The sequence below is a fragment of the Eumetopias jubatus genome, unplaced genomic scaffold (genome assembly GCF_037043125.1).
Source record: "Eumetopias jubatus isolate StellerSeaLion01/CBP00866 unplaced genomic scaffold, mEumJub1_p1.0 scaffold_1, whole genome shotgun sequence".
Taxonomy (NCBI): domain Eukaryota; kingdom Metazoa; phylum Chordata; class Mammalia; order Carnivora; family Otariidae; genus Eumetopias; species Eumetopias jubatus.
This window is the reverse complement of record NW_028274807.1, coordinates 121,590,989-121,610,883: the sequence shown is the minus strand read 5'-3', so window position 1 is coordinate 121,610,883 and position 19,895 is coordinate 121,590,989. Positions and strand designations below refer to the sequence as shown.

General features: G+C 39.7%; 1 protein-coding gene across 5 annotated transcripts in view; it reads right to left on the bottom strand.

Annotated features, from left to right (window-relative positions):
• Positions 1-19,895, bottom strand: part of PIK3CB (phosphatidylinositol-4,5-bisphosphate 3-kinase catalytic subunit beta) — a 197,043-nt gene that overhangs the window by 129,840 nt on the left and 47,308 nt on the right. The window contains exon 3 of one of the 5 annotated variants that reach the window (XM_088026062.1): positions 8,191-8,285. The exons of the other annotated variants lie outside the window; for them this stretch is intronic. The gene's annotated coding sequence lies outside the window, so the exon portion shown is untranslated. The remainder of the gene's footprint in view (positions 1-8,190; positions 8,286-19,895) is intronic. 5 annotated transcript variants of the gene reach the window in all.

Below are 19,895 nucleotides of genomic sequence, written 5' to 3'. Positions count from 1 at the left end.
CCTAAAAAGCTAGCATTTGTCCCAAACCATTTCAGGATTACTACTTTAGATACTAATTTAACTCTGGTCTATTCAAGTATTTGTTTGTCTGTTTAAATGCTTTTCTTCAGAGACCAATTATTCTCCTAAGGTATCTAGCCAAGAATGACAAAATGTTTGTCTTTCATTTCCTCTTCATTACTGACAGTAAAAGAATTTGAAAAAATTTAAAAGCCAGAAAAAATTGAAAAGATGTTTTCCTTGGTGCCAACACTGTTCTTTCACTGCCTATTCTATCTAGAGGACATGGTAAATGAGGAGAGGAGGAGGACAGTGTCATCTCAGTGCTAGGCCTTGATCAAGAGAAAGACAGGAAAAAAAACTGGAATTCAAGTTAATAAATATTAGCTACTTATACTTTTTTAAGACACCATATCACACACTTGACTGGGAGAAGAGAGAATTACAAAAATAAAGCATGGACCAATTTGCAACCCAGCCTGTAACAGAGCACTTAGGTTGGTTGAGACAGATGAATGGGAGATTTGTCTGTTCTGTTTCATTCAGAGGGTACACCTTCTTAAACTACTGGAGGTAATAAAACACAGAGAGACAGTAAAGGCTCATATTACTGACTATAATATTTTTTACCTCAACCCCCACACAGCCTCAATCACAAGAGATGAGGTTGGACTACTGGAAATGGGAAATATAAAGTACCTGCCTGAACTTCACAGAGGAGGTTGGAAGGTAGTGTCTAGAGATCAGGAGACATCACCTGAAAAGTTGAGGCAGCAACACAGTATTGTTGTCATGAAACCCCACCTCCATTGCCACACACTGCCTCAGCTTATGACCTGTGCACAACAGAACAGGTACTAGAAGTTACATGGTTTGGAATATAATTCATTAGAGGTCACTATGTCTAGTTTCTCAAAAAGTTGAAATCTTGGGGCGCCTGGGTGGCTCAGCTGGTTAAGCATATGCCTTTGGCTCAGGTCATTTATCTCAGGGATCTGGGATCGAGCCCCACAGTGGCCTCCCTGCTCAGCAGTGAGTCAGCTTCTCCCTCTCTCCCTCTGCCTCTTCCCCCTGCTTCTATGTTCGCTCTCTCTCTCTCTAATAAATAAATTAATTAAAATCTTTTTAAATAAAAGAATCTGAAATCTTCATCTATTTATGCTTCAAACCACTTCTGGCTACTGTTCTGTATTTAATTTATAACAATACCCTATAGTTAAACTAATAAATCACATTTTGTTTCAAAAACCTCAAATACAGCATTGTTTTTAAAACACCATTACTTGGAGCACCTGGGTGGCTCAGTTGGTTGAGCGTCCACTCTTGATTTTGGATCAGGTTAAGATCTCGGGGTGGTGGGAATGAGCCCAGCTTGAGATTCTCTCCCTCTGCCCCCAACCCCACTGCATGCGCATGCTTGTGCGCATGCATGCTCTCTCTCTCCCCCTCAAATAAATAAAATCTTTGAAAATATATTTTATTTGAGAGGGAGAAATAGCGAGAGAGCAAGTGAAATCATAAGAGCAGGGGGAAGAAGCAGACTTCCTGCTGAGCAGGGAGCCTGATGTGAGGCTTGATTCCAGGATGCTGGGATCATGACCTGAGCCAAAGGCAGCTGCTTAACCAACTGAGCCATCCAGATGCCCCAATCTTTAAAAATTTTTTAAAACTAAAACAGCATTGGGCACCTGGATGGCTCAGTTGGTTGGGCAACTGCCTTTGGCTTGGGTCATGATCCCAGGGTCCTGAGATCGAGTCCCACATCGGGCTCCCTGCTCAGCAGGGAACCTGCTTCTCCCTATGCCTGCCTCTCCCCCTACTTTGCACTTTCTCTTTCAAATAAATAAATAAAATCTTTTAAAAAAATAAAATAAAACAGCATGACTTTTTCTCTTGTCATGAGAAGTTTTAAGATCTACCCTCTTAGCAACTTTCAATTATGCAATGCAGTATTATTAACTACAGTCACTATGCTGTATATTACACTCCCATGACTTATAATTTATAACTAGAAGTTTATACCTTTTGACCCGCTGCACCCATTTTGCCCACAACCCACCCGTGCCTTTGGCAATCACCAATTTGTTCTATGTATTGATTAGTTTGGTTTGGGGATTTTCTTCTTAAGATAATACATGTTAAGTGACATCATATAGTATTTGTCTATCTCTGAGTTATTTCATTTAGCATAATGCCCTCAAGATCTATCCACGTTGTTGCGAATGGCAAGATTTCCTTCTTTTTATGACTAATATTCCAGTGTGTGTGTGTGTGTGTGTGTGTATACCACAACTTCTTTATCCATTCATCCATCGATGGACACTTAAGACTGCTTCTACATCTTGACTATTGTAAACAATGCTGTAAGGAACAGAGGGGTGCAGACATCTTTTTCAGTTACTGTTTTTGTTTCCTTCACATAAATACCCAGAAGTGGGATTGATGGATCTGTTTTTAATTTTGGAGAGGAATCTCCACAGTACTTTCCATTATGGTTCCACCAATTTACATTTCTACCAACAGCACAAAACGGATCCCTTTTCTCTACATTCTCACCAGTATCTGTTACTGTCTTTTTGATTACCAGCCATTCTAACAGGGGGAAGTGATTATCTTATGGTTTTTTATTTTAGTTTCCCTGATGGTTAGTGATATTGAGCAACTTTTCAAGTACCTGTTAGACATCTGCAGGTCTTCTCACGAAAAATATCTACTCAGATCTCTGCTAACTGGGGCGGGAGGGGGGGTGCTATTAACTTGTATGGGTTCTTTGTATCTTTAGAATATTAAACCCTCAACAGGTATATGATTTGCAAATATTTTCTCCCATTTGGTAGGTGGGAGGTTGCCTTTTCATTTTATTGACAGTTTCCTCTGCTGTATAGAAAAGTTTTTTAGTTTGATTTAGTCCCATTTGTTTATTTTTGCCTTTTTTGCCTTTGCTTTGGTGTCAAATCCAAGAACTCATCATCAAATTCAAAGTATCATTGCCAAAATCAAAGTAGGGGAGCTTACCATCTATGTTTTCATCTAGGAATTTATGGATTCAGGTCTTAAGTTCACACCTTTAATCTGTACTGAGTATTTTTTGTCTATGGCGTAAGACAGGGATCCAGTTTCATTCCTTTGTATGTGGCTGTCCAGTTTTCCCAGCACCTTTTATTGAAGAGACTGTCTTAACCCCCACTGTATTTTCTCGGTTCCTCTGTCATAAATTAATTGAACATATATACATCACTTTATTTCTGGATTCTCTATTCTGCTCCATTGATCTATGTGTCTGTTTTACAACACTAACACACTGTTTTAATTACTAGAGCTTTGTAACATAGTTTGAAATCAGGAAGTATGATGCCTCTAGCTTTGCTCTCCCTCACAATTGTTTTGGCTAGTCAGGATCTTCTCTGGTTAAACACAAATTTTAAGAATGTTTATTCTATTTCTGTTAAAAAAAAATTACACTGCAATTATAATAGGAATGGCACTGAATCCGTAGATTGCTTTGGGTAGTATGCACATTTTTACAATACTGTTTTTTTCTAATCCATGAGCACAAACTATCTTTCTGTTTACTGTATCTTCTTTGTTTCATCAATGTCCTACAGATTATGTGTGCAGTTCTTTCACCTCCTTGGTTACATTTATTCCTATTTTATTGCAACTGATTTATTTTTGAAGCAACTGTAAATGGGACCATTTTCTTAATTTCTATTTCTGATAGTCCATCAATAGTCTAGAAATGCAACAGATTTTTGTATATGCCAACTTTACTGAATTCGTTTATTAGCTCTAACAGTTTTTTGATGGAGTCTTTAGGGTTTTCTACATCTTATCTTCATTTCTTCATCAGCTAATAGTGACGATTTTAATTCTTCCTTTCTGCTTTGGATGCCTTTTCTTTTCCTTGCCTAAATGCTCTGGCCAACACTTTCAATACTATGTTGAATAAAAGGGGTGAGAGCAGTCATCCTTTTCTTGTTCCTTGATCTTAGGGGAATATGTTTTAAATTTTTACCACTGAGTATGATGTTGGCTGTGGCTTGTCATACATGGCCTTTATCATGTTTAGATACGTTTTCTTTGTACACACTTTGTTGAGAGTTTTTATCATAAATGGATGTCAAATTTTGTCAAATGCTTTTTCTACATCTATTGAGATAACATGGTCTCTAACCATTTTGTTCATGTGATGTATATCACTGGTTGATTTATGGATATTGAACCATCTTTCCATCCCCAGAATAAATTCTACTTAATCACAGTTTATAATTCTTTTAATGTATTGGTGAATTCTGTTTGCTATTTTTTTTTTTTAATTAGAGAGAGAGAGAGAAAGCACGAGCAGGGGGAAAGGCAGAGGGAGAAGACGACTCCCTGCTGAGCAAGGAGACTGATGCAGGGCTAGATCCCAGGACCCTGGGGTCATGACCTGAGCTGAAGGCAGATGCTTAACCAACTGAGCCACCCGGGTGCCCCAGTTTACTAATATTTTGTTGAGGATTTTTGAATCTATATTCATCAGGAATATTGGCCTACAATTTTCTTTTCTTGTGGACCCTTGTCTGGTTTTGGTGTCAGTGTAAAGCTGGTTTGTGGTTCATAAAATGAGTTTGTGATTCCTTCCTCTTCTGTTTTTATGGAAGAGACTGAGAAGGATTGGTATTAATTCTTCTTCAAATGTTTGGTAGAACTCACCAGTGAAGCCATCTGGTCCTGGAATGTTGTTTGTTGGAGGTTTTTGGTTACTGACTCACTCTCCTTACCAGTAATCAGTATGTTCGGATTTTCTACTTCATGATTCAGTCTTGGTAGACTGTATGGTTCTAGGAATTTATCCATTTCTCTAAGGTTGTCCTATTTGTTGGTGTTTTGTTGTTTTCTTTTTTTTAAAGATTTTATTTATTTGACAGAGAGACACAGCGAGAGAGGGAACACAAGCAGGGGGAGTGGGAGAGGGAGAAGCAGGCTTCCCGCGGAGCAGGGAGCCTGATGCGGGGCTCAATCCCAGGACCCTGGGATCATGACCTGAGCCAAAGGCAGACGCTTAACGACTGAGCCACCCAGGCGCCCCCTATTTGTTGGTGTTAAAACAGCATTATTTTTTGTCTCTTCTCTTAATATACCATTTAAAATACTGCTTTGGAGGCACCTGAGTAGCTCAGTTGTTAAAGTGTCTGCCTTTGGCTCAGATAATGACCCCAGCGTCCTGGGACAGAACACTGCATAGGACTCCCTGCTCAGCAGTAAGCCTGCTTCTACCTCTCCCTGTACCCCTCCACCCTGCTTGTGCTCTCTCTCTCTCTCAAATAAATAATCTTAAATAAACAAAATGAAATAAAATACTACTTTGTTGTGGAGTGTGATTCTCACTTTATTCATTTATACAACCCACATTGCTTAACTGTCACAAGTGAATTATTGAGAGAGAAAATAAAATGGAAAATGTCATTAGTTCAATTTCATATCACTAATACAAAAGCTAAACAAAAACGTTTCCTGATTGAATTCAGCTCTTAAAACCAACCTAACTCTTCCTCTTGATGTCTTTTTTTTATTATTATTATTAAAGAAAAAGTTATGGGGTGCCTAGGTGGCATAGTAGGTTAAGCATCTGCCTTCCTCTCAGGTGATAATCCCAGGGTCCTGGGAGGGAGCTCCACATCAGGCTCCCACCTCAGCAGGGAGCCTGCTTCTCCTCCTCACTCTGCCCCTCCCCCCGCTTGTGCGCGCTCTCTCTCTCTCTCTCTCTCTCTCTTAAATAAATGAAATCTTTAAAAAAAATAAAGGAAAAGTTACTATTAGAGGTTCATTTGACTTTATTTCTCAGCTTCAAAAAAATGACACCATCCGGAAAATGAGGGAATACTCTCAAGGAATTTAAAATGGACTGGCTAAAACGTTAGCAATGAAAGAAAGCTTTAAGAAGCAAAACAATCTAATAGAATATTTAAACACTAGCTGCAGGGGCACCTGGGTGGCTCAGTCGGTTAAGTGTCTGCCTTCGGCTCAGGTCATGATCACAGGGTCCTGGGATTGAGTCCCACATCGGGTTCCCTGCTCAGCAGGGAGCCTACTTCTCCCTCTGCTTGCCACTCACCCTGCTTGTGCACTCTCTCGCTCTCTCTCTTTCTGACAAATAAATAAGATCTTAAAAAAAATAATAAAAGGGGCGCCTGGGTGGCTCAGTCGTTAAGCGACTGCCTTCGGCTCAGGTCATGATCCCAGGTCCTGGGATCAAGCCCCACATCGGGCTCCCTGCTCAGCGGGAAGCCTGCTTCTCCCTCTCCCACTCCCCCTGCTTGTGTTCCCTCTCTCGCTGTGTCTCTGTCAAATAAATAAATAAAATCTTAAAAAAAAAAGACAAGACACCATTTTGGGGCGCCTGGGTGGCTCAGTCGTTAAGCGTCTGCCCTCGGCTCAGGACATGATCCCAGCGTCCTGGGATCGAGCCCCACATCAGGCTCCCCGCTCAGCGGGAAGCCTGCTTCTCCCTCTCCTGCTCCCCCTGCTTGTGTTCCCTCTCTCGCTGTGTCTCTCTCTGTCAAATAAATAAATAAAATCTTAAAAAATAATAATAATAAAAATAAAATCTTTAAATAAAAAATTGAAAAAAAAATAATAAAACCTAGCTGCAAAACACTTATAATTACATGACAGAGTTCTGCCTAGTGACCTGCAATGATTTTTAAAAAGGCCCCAAGATTCCCTTACTTCTATTCCTCCTTCTTTATTTCTCCTATAACTTCCTACTATTCTTTACTTTTTTTCCTTCTACTGAGAATTGAGGACTATGCTCTTTCCTCTTATCTGAGCTCTCTTTGGCCAATTAAATAAAGCAGAGGTAATGCTATACTAGTATCTGGACCTAGGTTTACGAAATTGGTAGTTTCAACATAGCAGGGATGTCCACTATCGCCACTGCTGTTCAACATGGTCTTAGAATTTCTAGCCTCAGGGTGCCTGGGTGACTTAGTCAGTTAAGCGTTTGCCTTTGGGTTAGGTCATGATCCCAGGGTCTCTCTGTCAAATAAATAAATAAAATCTTAAAAAAAAATTAAAAAGAAGTCCTAGCCTCAGCAGAGACAACAGAAAAAATAAACAAAAGGCATCCGAATCAAATTCTCACTCTTCGCAGATGACACGATACTCTACGTGGAAAACCCAAAAGACTCGAACACAAAATTGCTAGAACTCATACAGGAATTCATCAAAGTGGCAGAATATAAAATCAATGCACAGAAATGCATTTCTACACACTAACAATGAGACAGAAGAAAGAGAAATTAAGGAGTCAATCCCATTTACAATTGCACCAAAAACCGTAAGATACCTAGGAATAAACCGTAAGATACCTAGGAATAAACCTAATCAAGGAGGAAAAGGATCTGTACTTAGAAAACTATAGAACACTCATGAAAGAAACTGAGGAAGACAGAAAGAGATGGAAAAATGTTCCATGCTCATGGATTGGAAGACAAATATTGTTAAAATATCTAATGCTACCTAGAGCAATCTACACATTCAATGCAATCCCTATCAAAATACCATCAACTTTTTTTTCATAGAACTGGAACAAATAATCCTAAAATTTGTACGGAACCAGAAAAGACCCCGAGTAGCCAGAGGAATGCTGAAAAAGATGGTGGCTTCACAATTCCAGACTTCAAGCTCTATTACAAAACTGTAATCATCAAGACAGTATGGTACTGGCACAAAAACAGACAAATAATCAGTGGAACAGAATAGAGAACCCAGAAATGGCCCCTCAACTCTAAGGTCAACTAATCTTTGACAAAGCAGGAAAGAATACCCAATGGAAAAAAGACAATCTCTTCAACAAACAGTGCTGGGAAAACTGGACAGCCACATGCAGAAGAATGAAACTGGACCATTTTCCTACACTACACACAAAAATAGACTCAAAATGGATGCAAGCCCTAAATGTGAGACAGGAATCCGTCAAAATCCTAGAGAACACAGGCAGCAACTTCTGTGACCTCGGCTGCAGCAACTTGCTAGACAGGTCTCCAAAGGTAAGGGAAACAAAGGCAAAAATGAACTATTGGGACTTCAAGATAAAAAGCTTCTTCACAGCAAAGAAAACCAAAAACAACTGACAGAATGGGAGAAGATATTTGCAAATGACATATCAGATAAAGAGCCAGTATCCAAAATCTATAAAGAACTTACCAAACTCGACACCCAAAGAATAATCCAGTCAAGAAATGGACAGAAGACATGAACAAACATTTCTCCAAGAAGATATACCAATCGCCAAGAGACACCTGAAAAAAATGCTCCACATCATTCGGCATCAGGGAAATACAAATCAAAACCACAATGAAATACCACCTCACACCAGTTAGAATGGCTAAAATTAACAAGTCAGGAAATGACAGATGTTGGCATGGATGCGGAGAAAGGGGAACCCTCCTATGCTGTGGGTGGGAATGCAAGCTGGTGCAGCCACTCTGGAAAACAGTATGGAGGTTCCTCAAAAAGATGAAAATAGAGCTACCCTATGACCCAGCAATTGCACTACTGGGTATTTACCCCAAAGATACAAATGTAGTGATCTGAAGGGGCACCTGCACCCCAATGTTTATTAGCGGCAATGGCCATAAGAGTCAAACCATGGAAAGAGCCCAGATATCCATTGACAGATGAATGGATAAAGAAGATGTGGTATGTATACAATGGAATATTATGCAGCCATCAAAAAATGAAATCTTACCATTTGCAACAACGTGGATGGAACTAGAGGGTATTATGTGAAGCAAAATAAGTCAGTCATAGAAAGACAATTATATGATCTCACTCATATTGGAATTTAAGAAACAAGGCAGAGAATCATAGAGGAAGAGAGGAAAAAATGAAACAAGAAGAAACTAGAAAGGGACACAAACCATAAGAAATTCTTAATCACAGGAAACAAACTGAGGGCTGCGGCGAGGGGGGGGAGGCAGAGGGGGAGAGGGGTAACTGGGTGTTGGAAATCAAGGAGGGTATGTAATGTAATGACCCCAGGGTATTATACAAGACTGATGAGGGGCGCCTGAGTGGCTCCGTCGATTAAGCTCTGCCTTTGGCTCAGGTCATGATCTCCAGGTCCTGCGATTGAGCCCCATATGGAGCCCCGCAGGCATCAGGCTCCCTGCATCAGGCACCCTGCTCAGCAGGGGGTCTGCTTCTCCCTCTCCCTCTGACCCTCCTCCCTGCTTGTGTTCTCTCTCTCTCACACATAAATAAATAGATAAATCTTTTAAAAAAAAAGTGATGAGGGACACCTGGGTGGCTCAGATGGTTAAGTGTCTGCCTTCGGCTCAGGTCATGATCCCGGGGTCCTGGGATCAAGCCCCGCATTGGACTCCCTGCTGCTTCTCCCTCTGCCTCTGCGCCTCTCTCTCTGACTCTCATGAATAAATAAATAAAACATTTAAAAAAAAAGTGATGGGGCGCCTGGGTGGCTCAGTTGGTTAAGCGACTGCCTTCGGCTCAGGTCATGATCCTGGAGTCCCGGGATCGAGTCCCGCATCGGGCTCCCTGCTCGGCGGGGAGTCTGCTTCTCCCTCTGACCCTCTTCCCTCTCATGCTATCTCTCATTCTCTCGCTCTCAAATAAATAAATAAAATCTTAAAAAAAAAAATAAAAAAATAATTAAAAAAAGTGATGAATCACTGATCTCTACCTCTGAAACTAATAATACATTATATGTTAATAATTTGAATTTAAATTTTAACGATTTAAAAAAAGAAAAAAACAAGAATTTGGTAGTTTCCACCTGCTACCTCTTAAGACACTTATGAGATGCTCATTCTAAAAGCCATGTGTAGGTGGTTTGACCAAGCCCAACTGACTGCCAGCACCAAGAGCCAGATTTCTGAGTGAACAGGCCTTCATGACTCCAGTCCTGATTATGAGTTTCTTCATTCGAGGCCCAGATATTATGGACCTGAGACAAGATGACCCTGCCGTGCCTTGTCCAAATTCCTGACCACAGAAGGGCATAACAAAATGGATGTTTTACACCACTATGTTTTGGGGTGGTTTGTTACAGGAATAGATAATTAGAATATAATCTATTAGACTAAGAGATCAAATTACAGGTGGCTCAGTTGGTTAACTGTCTGACTTGATCTCAAGATCTTGGGATCCAGCCCTGCACTGGGCTCCCTGCTCAGCCGGGAGTTTCCTTTTCTCTGCCCCTCCCCCCACCCTTGAGCATATGCACGCTCTCAAGTAAATAAATAAAATCTTTAAAAAAAAGAGAGATCAGGGGCGCCTGGGTGGCTCAGTAGTTAAGCATCTGCTCTGCAGGAAGCCTGCTTCCCCCTCTCCCACCCCCCCCACTTGTGTTCCCTCTCTCCCTGTGTCTCTCTCTGTCAAATAAATAAAAATCTTTTTAATAAATAAATAAAAAATTTAAAAAATAAGAATAAAAGAGATCAAATTACACTATTACAGCCAAGAGTTAATTCGTTACTTTTTAAAAAAAATTACACACATATACACACCATCTTCTTAAATAGTATTTTTCACAAGGGCATTTCTTGTAAGAAATATCTTCTTCTTATATACAAATAGCTTCAAAAAAAAAAAAATAGCTTCAGAATATTAGCGAACCAGTTAATCTCTGAAATTACAACAATCTCCAAATCAAAATTCTACTGAAATTTAAATGGAACTGAGAACTAAAAGCTAAAATTAAATTACCTGTGATAATCTTAATGTTGCTATCAATTCCCCCGAAAATGAGGTTTATGTTAAATGAGTTTTTAAAAATGTCTTTATATACTAATGAAGTAATATATGATGATTAACATAACAATAAAAATTTAAAAAAGTCTTTATATAAAAATGAAAATTCCTTAAATCATAATTGCTGAAATTAGACTCCAAATTTATAAATTAATACAAACCATAGTTAACTTCCTTAAATGTTTATAAATTATTTTAAATTCTTATTTTTCCAAAGAAAATGCAGAATATTTAAACAAGTTCTTAATTTAATATTTCTTTCCTTTTTATTTTTTAGATTTTATTTATTTATTTGAGAGAGACAGAGCATGAACAGGGGTGGGGCAGTGGGAGAGGAAGAGGGATAAGCAGACTCCCCGCTGAGTGGGGAGCCCGACATGGGGCGGGGAGCCCAAGGTGGGACTCAATCCCAGGACCCCAAGATCAGGATGTGAGCCAAAGTCAGTCCTTAACCAAATGAGCCACCCAGGCTTCCCTTAACTTAATATTTCAAAGCCAACTAATATTTTGTTTACAACTTACCACAAACATAACCCCAGAATTATTTCATCTCACATTATAAGTTTCCATTCACTATAAGAACATTATGCAGTTTGTACCCACGATCTGGATAAACCTAGAGACCTATGAGTAGCCTGGCTGTTAAAATAGAGAGTCAACATTAACGAAAGCAGCTTTAGCATCTAATATTCCTTCAAAATTGCAGTGGAGGGACGCCTGGGTGGCTTAGTCAGTTCAGCGTCTGCCTTTGGCTCAGGTCATGATCCCAGGGTCCTGGGATGGAGTCCCCCGGCAGGCTCCTTGCTCAGCAGGGAACCTGCTTCTCCCTCTGCCTGTTGCTCCCCCTGCTTGTGCTCTCTCTCTGACAAATAAATAAAATCTTAAAAAAAAAATTGCAGTGGAACAAGGTGAATGGAGACACAATGGAAACACTTTCCTTATAGCTTTTAAAGTTCAACTCTAAGGGAAGAAGAATGTGTGTGTTACAAACTTTTGGAGTATAGATCCCTTATTTGATACATTCAGAACCGAGACCTACAGAAATAAAATGACTTTCACAAGGCCACTGTGGCAGACACTGCTTTTCTCCTTCCATATTATGGGAATGTGGCTGGGCACTAGATCTTCCAACCTCCTGTGCAGTATGAAGTGGTCATGTATTAAGTTCTCCCTAGTGGAATACTGAGTGGAAATGACCTGTGCCACTTTAGGTGAGGGATTTTAAGAAAACTGTTGTGCCACCTATACCTTTTCTTTCCTCTTCCACTGGTCATAAAGGATGAAGAGTCAAGAGATGAAGAAACCACCTGGAAGAGAGCCACCCACCAAAGAGGACCATCTACCTTAGATTATCCCGTGAGTAACAAATAAATATCTATTGTGTTTGAGCCATTACTCATTTTCATTCTCTTAGAGCAAATTGGACTTCACTAATCTAGTCAAACACATAGTTTAGGTAGCTGCAAGGCCATGATTAAAAACCGCATATCCTCCCTCAGTCACATTCAATCCAATGCTCTGCCTACTCTACAACTGTATTTTCCTCTCACCCTACTCCAAACAGAAAACAGAATTATGAAGAGGAGTGGGGGAACAACAATGAGACTATGTTTATGACACTAGCAAATCATTCACTCCTATTTAAACTCAACAGCGTTCATCTTTGTTTATTACTTTTCACAATGCATTTTTAATCCCCTCGTAAAAATGAACATAGCTACAGCCTTCTTTCTCCTCCAGACTAGTCATCTCACTAGAATTACTATATTTTGGGGGGCACCTGGGTGGCTCAGTTGTTGAGCGTCTGCCTTCGGCTCAGGTCATGACCCCAGGGTCCTGGGATCGAGCCCCACATCGGGCTCCCTGCTCCGCAGGAAACCTGCTTCTCTCCCACTCCCCCTGCTTGTGTTCCCTCTCTCATTGTGTCAAGTAAATAAAATCTTTAAACAAAAAAAAAAAGAATTACTACATTTTTAATTCATAAATACAGAGGCAGAGAGTATATGAATTTGAGGCATGTATATGAAAGAATGCTAAGGGAAGGGGATATTTTAACACAGACTTGAAGGAAGAGAGGAAATTAGCTAGGCAAAATGAGAAAGAACATATCCAAAGACCTAAGACACCTCAAACATTTGAGGAATTCAAAGACAGCCATTAGGAACATGGAGAGGCAGAATGATACTGGAGAAGCTAGCTACATCTAGATTCTCTGGCAAGCCATATTGAGGTGTTGCCCTTGATATTAAAAAAAAAAGAGGAAAAGACTCAATGAAGAATGTTAAACAGGTGAATAAAAATAGATCAAATAGGTGGGCAGGGGTGAAATAGGTAAAGGGGATTAATAGTACATTTTTTTGATGAGTACTGGATAATGTATAGAACTGTTGAATCACTTTATTTTATACCTGTAATACAACACTGTATGTTAACTACACTGGAATTAAAATTAAAAATTGACCAAATAAATGATTTTTATAAATTTTAGTGAGAAAATAAATATGTAAAAATCATAAACCCAATAGAAAAATGGGCAAAATAATTAAACACAAACTTCAAAGCAGCCCAAAAAAAATCCGTAAACATATGGGGGAAAAGATGTTCAATCTCATTATTCATCAAGGTAACATAAATTAAAAACCACAAGGAGATACCATTTCATAGATCACTGCTGGTGGGAAAATAAACTGATTCAACCTCTTTCAGAGTCTGGCATCAAAAATTCCATTACTAAGTATATATCCTTGAAAAACTCTTAACCAATGATGTCACATGTACATGAATGTTCAATGTGGAATTGTTCATAATATCTGAAAACTAGACACAACCTAAATGCACAATAGAATGGATCAGTAAGTTGTACTGAATATTTTACAATATGGAAAATTAGTATAATACAGCTATACTCATCACCATGAATGAACCTTACAACGTTAAGAGAAAAAAAAGAATATACACAATATGACTCCATTTACATAAATACAAATACAGTGTTAAATATTTTTCAGATATATACATATAGATGGTAAAGCTATAAAGAAAAACAAGGTTGGGGCACCTAGGTGGCTCAGTCGGTTAATTGTCCGACTCTTGATTTAGGCTCAGGTCATGACCCCAGGGTTGTGAGACTGAGCCCCATGTAAGGAGCCATGCTCAGAGTGGAGCCTCCTCAAGATGCTCTCCCTCTTCCCTCTGCCCCTCCCACCCCCCCAAAAAACGAAAGAAAAAAAAGTAAGGAAATAAAATATTCATCTAAGTGTAGCTTGGGGAAAGGAAAAAAAATAAGACACACAGGATTGGCCTGGCTATTATGCACAGAGGTTTTATTTTTTATTGTTCTTTAAATTATAAATTTGGGGTTTTTTTTAAGGTTTTATTTATTTATTTGAGAGAGAGAGAGCATGAGAGGGGGGAGGGTCAGAGGGAGAAGCAGACTCCCTGCTGAGCAGGGAGTCTGACGCGGGACTCGATCCTGGGACTCCAGGATCATGACCTGAGCCGAAGGCAGTCACCTAACCAGCTGAGCCCCGCATCAGGGTCTCTGCTCGGTGGGAAGCCTGCTTCTCCCTCTCCCACTTCCCCTGCTTGTGTTCCCTCTCTCACTGCCTCTCTCTGTGTCAAATAAATAAATAAAATCTTAAAAAAAAAACTTTGAATAAAAAATTAAGATATTTTTTCAAAGTAACATAAATTATTAAAGTTTTCGTTTATTTATTTTTAAGTAATCTCTTTACCCAAAGTGGGGCTCAACCTCATGACCCCATGCAAGCCTGGCGCCCCACATAAATCATTTTCTATTTCAGTTTTAACTATTATATTTATAATTATACTTAAAATATACTCTGTATTATGCATGAAAATTGTTAATCCTCCACAAAAACAAAACAATGATATTTAATAACATGTGGCATAAGAGCATGCTCTTATATTCGAAAACTGTATTGACATCAACAAGGCAGCCATTTATATTGCCCTTTATATACTACTTCCTCTGTCATGTGGCAGTCAAAAGGCTAAGTGAGATGCTTGCAGCAAAGAAAACAGTTTTGAAAGGTCATGCTACACAGATAGCCAGAATTTATTTCACAATATCCTCACTGTCTACGGTAGACTATATGGGCAATCTGAGCACAGTTATTTTCTGACTAAAAGCAAAAACCATGTTATCAAAGGACCAGGAACAGTAGGCACTCAACAATATGATCTTTATGAACATTTTTTCTAACTGCATAAACATTCAATATACATTAAAGAAAAAGAACCCTGAGGCAAAGACAAGAATTGGAGGAAGAGGAACTAATAAAGAACGAAAGCAAGTTTAAACCACTCAGTTTATTCACAGTGTTCATGTAACATATTAAGAAGCTTCTGAAGTAAGCTTTTTTTAAAGATTTTATTCATTTATTTGACAGAGAGAGAGTGAGCTAGCATACAAGCAGGCGGGGCAGCAAGCAGAGGGAGAGAGAGAAGCACACTCCCCATTGAGCAGAGAGCCCGATGTGGGGCTCAATCCCAGGACCCTGGGATCATGACCTGAGCCCGAAGGCAGACGCTTAACCGACTGAGCCACCCAGGCGCCCCATAAAGTAAACTTTTTGAAATTAAAATATGTCATTTACCAACAAAAAGCATAATTATAACAATACTTAAGACAATGAATACGACCTACTTCAAAATTTCAAAATCTTAATGACAATTACAAACAAGGTGCAAAGCTTCAAAAACCTCTGAAAGAGCTATAATCCCATCAACAGTTTTTCCTTTAATAATTCTTATTGGTCTATCATCCATCTAAACAGACAACATCCTTCCTGAACTATTACACAGACAATGTATTAGTCAACAGCAAGATGAAAATTTCCCAACCTCCTTATAAAATTTCCAATCTCGGAAGTTAAAAAGTGTACTCTTTGGGGAAAGAAAAAATCATTCTAGCTCATTTAATCATCTTGTCCTATCCTGGGAAATTATAATTATTCCTACCTACTAATCAAAACACAAAGCTTTCTCCAGAGCAAATGAAGATACTAGTATATTAGATATCACAGCCAAGTTACATAGACACAGTATGCATAAGTTTCTGGCAACATATTCTTTTTAAGCCTCCAGATTTTAATTCCTGTGAGACTCTCCCACTAAAATTTAACTAGAACACAACTTTCTTTACCAGTTCTGATCTTATAGCAGAGCATGAGGATTTGTGTTTCATCTGTAACTACTAAAAACAATCTATGATATACACTTCTAAGATAATACACATACTTAAAACATTCCGCTATTCAAAACCAAAAGTAAACTACAAATTGTAACCCTTGTATATTAGTGGTAGAAAGGTAAAATAGTGCAACGACTGTGGAAGAATATGGCAGTTCCTCAAAAATTTAAACACAGACTTACCATATGATCCAACAATTCCACTACCCAAAAGAATTAAAAGCAGGGGGGCACCTGGGTCACTCAATCAGTTAAGCATCTGACTCCTGATTTCGGCTTGGGTCGTGATCTCAAGGTCATGAGATCAAGCCTGACACTGGGCTCTGGGCTCAGCAGGGAGTCTACTTCTCTCTCCCTCTCCCTTTGCCCCTCGCCCCCCGCTTACACTAAGATAAATAAATCTTTAAAAAATAAAAAAGCAAGGGGCATCTGGGTGGCTCAGTCATTAAGTGTCTGCCTTCAGCTCAGGTTATGATCCCAGGGTCCTGGGATCAAGCCCCACATTGGGCTCCCTGCTCTGCAGAAAGCCTGCTTCTCTGTTTCCCACTCCCCTGCTTGTGCTCCCTCTCTCGCTGTGTCTCTCTCTGTCAAATAAGTAAAATCTTTTTAAAAAATTTAAAAACTTAGAAATTAAAAAAATTAAAAAGCATTAAAAGCAGGGACTCACACAGATATTTGTACACCCAAGTATAAGTAATATTATAGTAGCCAAAAGATTGAAAAAAATTCAACCAATAAATAGGATAAACAAAATGTGGTATATACATACAATGGAATATTATCCAGCCTTTAAAAAGGATACAGTGACACATGCTACAACATGGATGAACCTTGAGGACATTATGCGAAATAAACCAGCCACAAAAGGACAAATATTGTTTGATTCCACTTACATGAGATATCTAGAAGAGGCAAATTCATAGAGACAGAAAGTAGTATGGTTATCAGAGATTGGAGTGAGAGAGCAAAGAAAAGTTACTGTTTACTGCATAGAGTTTCAGTCTGGGATGATGAAAAAGCTCTGGAGATGGATAGTAGTGATGGTTGCACAACATTGTTGAATGCATTTAATGTCAGTGAATTGTACACCTAAAATCAGTTAAAATGTTCAACTGTGTTATGTATATTTTACAGTTAAAAAAAAAACCTAAATCCAAATAAACTTATTCATCAAGAACTAAAAGCCGTCCATGCCTCTAACTTACCTTTGTCTTCCTACCTCCCTGTTATACTAAAAAACTGTTTTATTGTGCACCCCCTTCTGTTACCAGCACTTTCAGATACTCCAAACACCTGGCCTCACCATTCATTAGCAACAAGTTACACTTCTCAGCTATAGCTTTGCCTTTCACTCCTCCCACATCCTCATCTCTAGATCCACATTCCCATCACCACTCAAAAGAAAATGCAAAGGCTGAACACTGGTCTACAACTAGACTCAAGCAAGCCTCCTCTACCTTCACAATGTCAGCTTCCACTACCTCCTCCCTCAATGACCCCATTCAGGCCACACTGGCCCTCTTACTGCTCCCAGAACAATAGTCCAGTCTCAGAGCTTTGTATTTAGGTGACTTCAGCCTGGAACACTCCGCCATCCCTAACCCAAATATCTACCTGGCCTGTTCCCCTACTTTACATTTGTCAGCTAAAATGTCACCTAATCAGAGAGATCTTCCCTAACCACCCCTTATGAAGTAGTAAATCTACCCCATCAATATTTACTTTTCTCTAATATATTTCCCTAATATACTTTTCTTAATAATCATCACCACCCAACACAGTATATATTAACTTATTATCTTCCCCATCCTCATGAGAATATCCATTCCATGAGAAAGGGACCTCTGTTTTTGTTCACTGTTGTAACCCTACCAGCTTGATATATTAGATGTTCAATACATATATATTGACTCAATCATGGCCTCCAGTCCCTTAATATATTCCCTTTTACCAAGCCTGCATCCTATAGATAATTATTTCAACCACCAATGTCATATTCCTCATTTCCATCTAAATGACTGTGAGACCTAAATTCACACTGCCTGCCAGATCATGCTAGCTTATCTTAAACTGGGCCTTTACTGATTGCTCAGCAATCCTTTCTATTCTATCTTGGTAATCATATTAAGTTTCTCCACCATCACCTCTGGCCTGATCAATTCTGGCCAACAGCTGCTTATCTGACCTTTCTGATTCCCCTCTATTCCTATAATCCATTTTCAATAAAGTAGCCAGAGAAATCATTAAAATATGTAACATATCAAGACTTTTTTTTTTTAAGATTTTATTTATTTATGTGACAGAGAGACACAGCGAGAGAAGGAACACAGCAGGGAGAGTGGGAGAGGGAGAAGCAGGCTTCCTACGGAGCAGGGAGCCCAATGCGGGCCTCGATCCCAGAACCCTGAGATCATGACCTGAGCCAAAGGCAGACGCTTAACGACTGAGCCACCTAGGCGCCCAGGACACTTTTCTGCTTAAAACCTTCCTTAAAAAACTTCCTTGAGGGGGGTGGCTGGGTGGCTCAGTCATTAAGCGTCTGCCTTGGGTTCAGGTCATGATCCCAGGGTCCTAGGATCGAGCCCCGTGTCAGGCTCCCTGCACAGCGGGAAGCCTGCTTCTCTCTCTCCCACTCCCCCTGCTGTGTTCCCTCTCTCACTGTATCCCTCTCTGTCAAATAACTAAATAAAACTTTAAAAAACAAAACAAAACAAAAACCTTCCTTGAGCACCTGGGTGGCTCAGCCAGTTAAGTGTCTGCCTTCGGCTCAGGTCATGATCCCAGGGTCCTAGGATAGAGCCCCATGTCCTCAGTGGGGTACCTGCTTCTCCCTCTGCCCCTCCCACTTGCTCATGCTCTCACTCTCTCTCTAATAAATAAAATATTAAAAAAAAAAAAAACTTCCTTGAGTCTAGACTCCTTACCATGGCCATAGGGACCAACACGGCCCAGCCCTACCTACATGAACTTCATCTCATGATACTATGGTCCTCTTCCATTCTGTTCTAGAGTATGGGACTTCTTTCTGTATCTCCAACACAACAAGCTTGTTTCCAGTTGAAGGTTCTTATTTAGCTTGATTTTCAAGTGACGGAATTTTTGTCTTTCACACCTTATCTTAATGTCACCTCCTCAGAAGTAAACACCGAGGGGTGCCTGGGTGGCTCAGTCAGTTAAGCGTCTGCCTTTGGCTCAAGTCATGCTCTCGAGGTTCTGAAATCGAGCCCCCCATCAGGCTTCCTGCTCCGTGAGGAGTCAGCTTTTCCTTCTCCCTCTGTCCCTCACCCCACTCGTGCTCTATCAAATAAATAAATAAAATCTTAAAAAAAAAATAAAGGGGGTGCCTAGGTGGCTCAGTCATTAAGTGTCTGCCTTCGGCTCAGGTCATGATCCTAGGGTCCTGGGATCAAGCCCCACATCGGGCTCCCCGCTCAGCAGGAAGCCTGCTTCTCCCTCTCCCTCTGCCTGCCACTCCCCCTGCTTATGCTCTCTCTTTCTCTGTCAAATAAATAAATATTTTAAAAGAAAGAAAGAAAAGAAGCAATCACCCAGCCAATCTACCAAGTGTTCTGTTTTAAAATTCTCTTCGTTATCACATTACAATTTGGTATTTTTCTGGATCTTATCTATAAGAATACCTGGCACAAAGCAGATGTTGAATAAATATTCAGTGAATTTGGTGATTACAATGTTTTCCCTAAATATTTTCTTCTCCCAGGATCCCAACACCCCTGCTAATTAACTATATACCTAGCAGATAACCTCAATCCCTACCTTATTAACAAAGTAGGATAAGGAATTACACAGTTTTCTTCCTTTTTGCCTAAAAATTCCTTGATTTTCTTTCTTCTTTTCCTCTGGTTTCTAAGCAGAAATGTTGCTACTTTTCTGTAAGAATCAAGCCCTTTACCCACATCCTTGAT